The sequence below is a fragment of the Anastrepha obliqua genome, chromosome 2, assembly GCF_027943255.1.
Source record: "Anastrepha obliqua isolate idAnaObli1 chromosome 2, idAnaObli1_1.0, whole genome shotgun sequence".
Classification (NCBI taxonomy): domain Eukaryota; kingdom Metazoa; phylum Arthropoda; class Insecta; order Diptera; family Tephritidae; genus Anastrepha; species Anastrepha obliqua.
In genome coordinates, this window is record NC_072893.1 from 344,556 (window position 1) to 353,684 (window position 9,129).

Sequence of the window (9,129 nt, forward strand, 5' to 3'; positions counted from 1 at the left end):
GCTATAATAGAACTATGTTAAATTCACGTCCAAAGTCGAAAAAGCCTGGCCAGAAAGGTTTCCGGGTGCCCAACGGAGGGTTAATAGTTTCAAATTATTATTAGTATTAGTATTAATTCGAATGGCATTGCCGTCGTCAACTACCAAAGAACGAGTAGAGAGTGGTTTTTGTTCATCGGCGAAGAACTATACATCTCCATTTTCTACTTAGTCCAGATTCTACATTGATGACACAGATTTATAAAATTCACTTTTTGGGGTGAAAGCACTGAAAACACGTTTTCATGTACCATATTTTCTCTTTTCACTTTTGCGCCGCAAAATCACCTTCAGTGCACAGAATTACATTGGAACCCAGTCCCATATCAACACAAAAATACCTGTGGATTTGCAGAGCGCACAAATTTCCATCGTCAGTGATGCATTATTGCCTCCATATTCTATGCATTCTGTATTGCTACATGCACTTTGCCAGTTTCTGGCCAAGATACTTGGAAAGCGTCATTGTAATTTCCGTTATTGTCACCATCCACAAGGAGATGAAGGATGCTCTCCATAATTTAAGTATGTTTTTTATATAAGTCTTATATGGAATATCCAACTTATTCTTCGGAAGCTATACGGCAGAATCGAAAAATTCGCTATCATTGCTTGCGCGGACCTTTTTGTTGAGCAGTACACTTTAAGAGCAAAATGGATAGTCGTATTCAATTCTTGTTTGAATTTAATTCTTTATTGTACTTTATTATAAAATGTATATTTCAAAATTTTATCAAAATTGTTTGTTACAGATGAATGTATTTGCATTCCAACTTTTGTTGTTCTTCTTCGCAAGATAATGGAAATTAACTTACGATAAAAAACTAGTGAACACACAAGCAATTAATTTATCATTAAACACAGGATGTTAAAAAAACGTAGTGTAACCCAAAACGTTATAAAAAAACTATAACAGTGAATTAAGATGACGCAAAATAACTTTGCTTTAACGGCTTTAAGTCACTTAGAAGTTGCATGAAAAAATATACAGATTCCATTTCTTTACTCTTTTCAATGCAGAAACATAAAAAAATATATTTCCAGCTCAACAATTGCAAGTTATGCAAAGTGAATGTAATATGCAACAACATAACTATTTGTATAGATGTAAACCCGTGCTGGTCAAAGTATAGAAACTATTTCATTCGCTACCCACGTAATTGATATCCACCTATGCGTGTATGATGGCATGGAGCAATGTGGCCAGCAGGAATAAAACTAAGTTTCAATGACTAATCTATCATTGAATAAAAGAAAAAATGGAAAATGTATAATTGTCAAAATGTTCAACGTTTGGCAAACATTATTTGAAATTATTGGGGATCTACGCAGATAAAAACATATAAAACTGTAGTCCTATATAAACATATTAGCGCATAATCATAGTTGGAAATAAGCCTGTTCTAACTATATTTCTTAAACAGAACTTTGAGAAAAACTATAATGTAATTAGTACCTGGTTTTTAGCATAAAACCGGGCATCAATTTAAACCCATCACAAGCTGGTACTAAAATTGGTTTTAAGCAAATTAAAATCAAACAAAACAAGGAGAAATCAATAAAAGGTTGCTTAAATATTAGAAATAATAATCATTTTTCATTTTAACGATATTGAAGGAGACTTTGACAGAATAAATGATGAAAGATTATTAACGCACCTTAATCCATTTGAGTTTGTTGAAAATGCTCTTTATAAAAAAAAAACAAAAAAGATCAAAAATCAAAGCAAATATTAAGCTTCTTTAAACTAACCCTTTATTATTCTAAAATTCAATGGGCTTCTGGTTCTGGTTAAAACTTCTTCATTTTTTTAGGTTTTTAAATTTTGTGCACAGAGTGAAACTTTAGGTTACTTAAGTTTTGTTGTAATATGAACTATATTTTACTTACTTTTTGTTTCTCTACCGCTCTTAATTCCCAAGGTTTATATTAAAATAAACATATTTAAATGTAAATTTATAAACATACACTTGTCGGATGACATTAAAATATGATAGATTAGTGTCAAAGTTAATTCTTACTAAAATGTAATTAGTACACAATTTAATATGGTAGTAGAGAAAATAAACCCAGTTCTTGCTTAACTTAACCTGGGTTTAACTCAGGACTATCATTATGCGTCCTTGATATTTTCCACGTACATACACACATATGATTCAATTGAAATATGTCTAAGTACATGCATAAATACCTAAATGCATATGATATTAATTCGGTCCGTAGATGTCCTTAAGAGGTATCTCTACTGTGAGCCAGTCTTCTAGCAATTAATTGCCTCAGTCGTATTAATGACAATTTGCCATGAGATGGTTCTATCAATAAGTATCATTTTTAACTTTTTAACTCCCATGTGAAATCGATATGATTCATACATACATACATGGTATAAATTTACAATTCATTCAAATACACACACCTACAAGTAGCTGCATATACTCATTTTACACTTTTTGCTAAATACCCTGAAAACGAGTATATGCAGACAAATGCTAAGCGAATAGAGCGTAAGCTAAACGAGCGAGTATTTTGGGGCCTACTGCACCGAAAAGTCAATAAAAACTGGTCTAAACAGACCCATATTACGTAAGTTATATCTAAGTGAATTTATAATTTTGATTATTTTATGCAAACTCGTGATATATTCACATTTAGATATAATGGTAAACAATATTTTAAGGATTCTTCTCTATTTATAAGTGGTTGCTATGCCCATCCTATTTTAGGTGTTTGGCAAAACTTTTCATGCAGTTTGTGAAGTGTGCATTGATATTGTAGAGAATGGTTCCGATGGATGGTGAAAAAACTCTCTTACTGCCATTCGCCTATAAATGGGCAAATGATTCTGTTGCATACGGTTCAAGCAGCTCACAACTTCCGGGCTTTACCCAATTATATTCTGGCTAGCTTCCGAACACCCGTTTGGGAGCGAGCTAATGTGAAAAGACAAACAGCACAGGATATCTCGTTGTGCGCTGAATTTGGGATCCGTCACGTACAAAAGGAATTATCAATGAAAATACAAATAGAGCCTAGGATAAGAACTTCCTACTCTGATGACGAGCACGGCAAACGAACTGCTGAAAATCCCGATCCTGATTGGGACTTTGGTTCCGCTATCCGACAAAGCGGACTGCCGATTGAGCTATTCTATCATGGCGGCAAATAGCTGATAAGGTGCAAGCATCAGCTCTTATGCAAAGTATGGTCGGATGAATGCGTGCCTGCTGATTGAAATTTAAGAAGGCTGATCCTACAATCTCTGCCAACTACCCCGGAATAAGTCTTCTAAATACCGCGTACAAGTTTCTATTAAACTTATTGTGCAAAATACTGAAGCTCACCATCAACCAACTAATTGGACGTTATTAGTGTCACTTTAGGCCTAGAAAATCCACATTTGACCAGATATTCACAATACGCCAAGTCTTGAAAAATATCCATGAAAAGAAAATCGACACACATCATCTTTTCGTCGATTTTAAAGCCACATATGACAGCGCGAAAAGAAGTTGACAAGACGGTCGCGCAAAATGGCGTTGATCAATATCAGTCGGTCCGTCAGAATTGGCAAAGACCTATTCGAGCCATTTGATACCAAACAAGGTGTCAGGCAGAGGGACTCTCTGTGGCGTGACTTCTTTAACCTGAAGCTGGGAAAGATTGTGTGCGGAACTGAATCGCTCAGGCACCATTTATTATAAAAGCCCTTTGACAGTTATGATTTTGAGGCAGTAAGAGACTTCGGGCGGCCGCTGTTGCCGAATGGGTCTACCATTTGGAATTCAGAGAAAACGTAGGTTCGAATCTCGGTGAAACACCAAAATTACGGCAGGCAATGGCAAACCTCCGAGTATATTTTAGCCATGAAAAAGCTCCTTATAAAAAATATCTACCGTTCGGAGTCGGCTTGTAACTGTAGGTCACGCCATTTGTGAAACAACATCAAGACGCACACCAGAAATAGGAGGAGGAGCTCGGTCAACCACCCAAACAGGGTGTACGCGCCAATTATATATATATAAGAGACCACGTTTATTTAGAACCAGCATTAACACCGATAAAATGTCAGCATTGAAATTCAACGGAGAATTGCTCTTGCTATTTTGGACTAAGTAGGCAATTGAGTAGTAAAGTCCTCTCTTGACGAACAAAACTAACATTTTATAAATGTCCCAAAATCTTTTATCTCCCCTTTATATCAATTCTTATCCTGAAACGTGCCAAGAATAGCCGCTGACGACATTAGAGTTTTATATATTAGGATGAATATGGTAGTTTATGAAATAGGAATACTTGCGGATAAATGGGGGACAGGTTCTTAATTATATGTGAATGCGTTTCTGGAAACAGTTTGTTCAAGAATGATGCAATTTTACATGGTTAAAGAACTATCTATAATTACCGTATGCAATATTTTTAATTTTCTAGCCGCGGAATGAGCTAAATCTTAAATTGATGAACTCTAAGCTGGACACTTATGCACATTATTAAAACTACTGATTCTACTATAGTGGGCGCACATAGCGGAATCACACTTTACAATTTTATTTCAATCATCCGATTTCTCATTAATACTTCCTCACAAATCTTTCCGATCGTAATGTGCCTGTTACAATGTAAATTGACTCTGATTCATGCAACTGGTTGTTTGCACTCCTAGAAATCAAATAACTTCTTCGAAAAATATAAACTGATGTATGTAGTATAATTGACGTATAAAACACTAAAATAAGTTATGATCTTTTTTATTAAGTTTAATGGGAGCTTTTTTTTTATACGAATATTTATGTACTTAATACTAGCTGAGGAGGCCTGTACGTGAATCTTACTCTATATCTGGACAAGAAACCTTAAATGATATATAAATTTGTTGCTGAAGACGGTCGCCCCTCGGCAGGTAATGCTTAATCTCCAAGTGCATATCTGCCATGAAGAAAGCGTCTCCGTTCGGAAGTAGCATACAACACCCGCATTGTAGATCCGCCCATTTGTTGGACAATATCAATATGCCAAAAAATAGAGGCGGATCTTATCCTAACCTAACCTATCTGAACACATAAAAAATAAATATAAGCAAATATGTATATACCATAATGGGATTCAAAGACGGCGTAGGTCTTTGACAGCAATTCTTTAGTACATTTTAAGGATCCACTCTTTGGAGTGGTTTTTGGACTGACGGAGGCATCGGACCATGTTTTTCGAAAATGATGCCGGTAATGCTGTTAAGTCCAAGATGGTTCCAGAGCTGAAGAACGAAATCGTATGCATCATAAATTATATACAGCCTGAACTATGTCAAAAAGCCATGAAAAATTATAGTATTCGCATTTTGTATTGGCGGGGACGTAGTGGGCCCTTAACGGATATTGTGTTTCATACATCAATACCATAGACTAAAACACATGATGAAATAAAAATGTTGTTGTGTTTTATTTTTAAAAGAAAATCTGAGGTCTTATTGAACCACCCTGTATTAGACTAATGAGTGTTATTTTCTTTTTGTCTTTTTCAATTTCATTTCTGAAGTACTTGAACGGTAAAATGTATTTAAATAAAATGTAATTGTTTCACAATTAATTATTGATATTATTTTATACTGTACGACTACCTTTTCCAGAGCAAAGTTATAACATATATACCTAACATATTTACCTTCTTTTTGAAATAGGGGAAACCATATTTTAATTGATTTTATTCATTAATCATTGAAGCCGCATTAAAAGGTTATTAAGTATTGCGGCGGCTTCCGTTCATATACAGAATCGATTAGATTGGATAACTCCGTAACGAATTCGTCGAATGACGCTGCATTGGTATGAATATATGTATGTATGTACATACTTAGGTGAGTTTGGATTGATACTTCAACAATGAGTAAGAAAACACTGTGGTGGAATCAGGAGTGTGTCAAAAAGATTCTTATGAAGATGAAAACGAGTTATTAAATTTTGCTTAACTGTCATAATAAACGTTATTAATAGTTTATAGTAATAGTTATATAAAGTTATACTTTTGACCCACAACTAATGCATTTATAATTTTAAGTGAGGTTAAGAATAGTTTGAATTTCTAAAAAAACATTACTTTAAGCTCATATTGAAATGCTATACTGATATATCACATGTGATATATAAAAATTAATGATGGCCACTTGCTCATAAATGAAGTTGGTCGACAAACCAAAAAATAATTTGGATAATCAGAATTAATTACATTTCTAAATAGACCCCATTTTTACGTAGACAATTTTTTTTTATAATGTGGTATGTTTCACTTGAAGTGTGCAACGCACATAATTTCAAAAGTTACTCCGTTCGTTACCAATTTGCCAACAGTAAATGAATTCGAAATAGATGTCACTTATTTCTTGCCTATCTAGAGGCTATCGAAGTACTTAAGTAAAGGCAAAATAAGTCATCAATCACATTAACGTGATCGGTACTTGGAAATGTGCATCGCTGATTATCCTTTTCCAAAGAACATTTGTTAAAACTGTACCACAAAAGTAACCGACTCGTCATTTTTTGTCCAAATTATAGTTTACCTTTGTGTGAGTTGTTGCGCGAAGGTGTGAGGTATGGCGATCTTTTTGCTGCCATCCAATCACACTAAAACCATTAGCTAAGCGAATGCAAGAACAGGTATAAAAGCAATTTTCAATGGTGTAATGTAATTTATCATCAATCAAGATGTTCAAGTTGATAACTGGTTGGGTCTTAAATAAGAGCGTTTGTCAATAATTCAATTAACTCCTTTGGAACGAGATGTGTGCTTTAATGAAAATATATAACATAATTTGAAATCTGTTAATATATCTTTAAGTTAATTTTTTGCTACATATAGCACATGCTTTTGATGACAATGATGGTTCATAGGGCATTAAAAACTCTATACTAGCCATTAAAAAAGTTTACAAAAGAGAAGTAAACTAAATTAATAAAGCAAAAATGAGTAAATTACAAAATAAAATAAATGTTGGACCATGAATTGAGTACACTAATGAATATATTTTTTTAAGGCTAATTTGACAAACTTTGTGCGTATAGAGACTAAAATTTGTAGATTGCATGTGGTAAATAGTGTGTATGTGTGTATGCAGACACTGCCAAATGACAACTGTATTCATTTGTATAGTGACATGTTTTCGAGTGACGAAATTTCCGGTCACCAACAGTAAAATGAGGCCACTATTTAAGACACAACACGGGAACAAAGGGAACTGAGTGCCGGTAGTAAAACAACCGTGGTTAACCTGAACTAATTATAATTGAATAGTTGGTTTATACATAATTTAATAGACCACAAACAATTAAACTGCATAGGTATGAGAGAAATTTGAATTTAAATTGAAATATAAGCTAATTACTAAATTCGTGAAGCGCAAATAATAAATTCAAAATAATAGTGGACACGGAATGTCAAGAATTACGTTAGCGACATTTACCTTTACGCATCGACAACGACTGGCGTACCTATAAATGAGTGTATGCATGTTTGTGCATTTATAATTTATGGCCTCATGAACAGTGCACTCTAATAACTTCTGAGTTTTCTTAAAAGTATAAGCAACCGTAAATATGTCCAGTCGTATGTAGTTACGAAAAGGAAATAAAGCTCAATTAATTCCGAGTTCAAAGAATTTATACATTTCGTTTTTGATGATTATTATTAACTTTGCTCCTGAAATTTGAACTACTTCTCATGCGTCAAAACTAATATCCTGACGGTCTCAGAGAAAATAAAACATTCTACATTCAACTTCAGAATTTATGTCATTTATCACCATAAATGAAGACTCATTGTAGTCTCTTAGGCTTAGCCATAGACTAGTAGAAAATGGAGTCGAATCAAATTTCCCTTCAATTTACAAGGCATGTGGAATAGTAATTTAGACAAAAATCATTTTATAATACACATCTATGCATGAATATGTACGTATTTCCATATCAATATGCACGTGTACAATTTTGTATAGATACCTGTAAGTTATTTAGTGTCCTCAACAGCGCTTTCACCCAACAAATAAATTTGTCTACACTTTGCTTTTGATAGCATTAGTTCAACCAATATAATTCCAGAATTAAAATCGCACCAGTTGAGCCGGATCCCTGAAAATTATGTATATATGTACTACACATAAGTACATAGGTATATACTGGTAAGCATGTAGATAAAACGATGCGCAGCTTAAAATGCGGGAGTTCGAGAACAAAAAACGTAAATTACTTTAGAAAAGTACTCGTGTATTTGCTATTTAAATATGCAAAAAGAGTGCAATTTACATACATTTTTCCGACATTAAAACAATTTTAACTCACAACACCTTCACCCTTCACACCTACATCAATAATATACCTAAATGTGCCACTCTCTAGGTGGGTGGTTTGAAATTGTTATTTCCACACCTCCCAGCTTTTATTCGCGGGTAATGTACTGACAGAATTACAGAGGGGTGAATTTTCACTGACAACTTTGTCGTCGACCACATTAACAAATTTACATCACGCCCTTTCCCCAGGCTTTTAAAACACCCTATAAACGTAAACAAAAATGTTGGCAGTGTTTCCATCCCTGCTGCTGCGTATTACCACTTTGTTACTATATTTTTTTGTTTCTGGTGCTTTGGTTTGGTGTTATTTTGTAAAGGCAGGTACCCAATACTGCAGCGCAAAGTCAAAATTACATATTCTAACACCATTAGTGCTAAAAGTGAGAACATTAAAACCTTTTAAGTTTCATTTTGACTAGCACTCTTTAGATTCAAATTTAATACGAAGCTTAATTTGAATGTATTTAGTATTAAGAGCAAGTGACATGATGGTGTGTAACATGTAAAATTAGGCACCATTTGAAGAAATAAATGTAACTAGGATATGTAGATACGCCATGCGTATATAAAATTCTTCGGTAACTATTTCTGAAACATATATAATACTTTACTCGTGAGTGGCTTTAATCTCCACGGCCACCACGTTGACGTATCTCTAGCTTCACTATTATTCGCGATTTTTGTTACGGAGGCCGCTACCAAAAAAAAATGAATAACTTTTTTTCTTTTTAAGTTATCTGTTCCATTTTTGTTTTAAT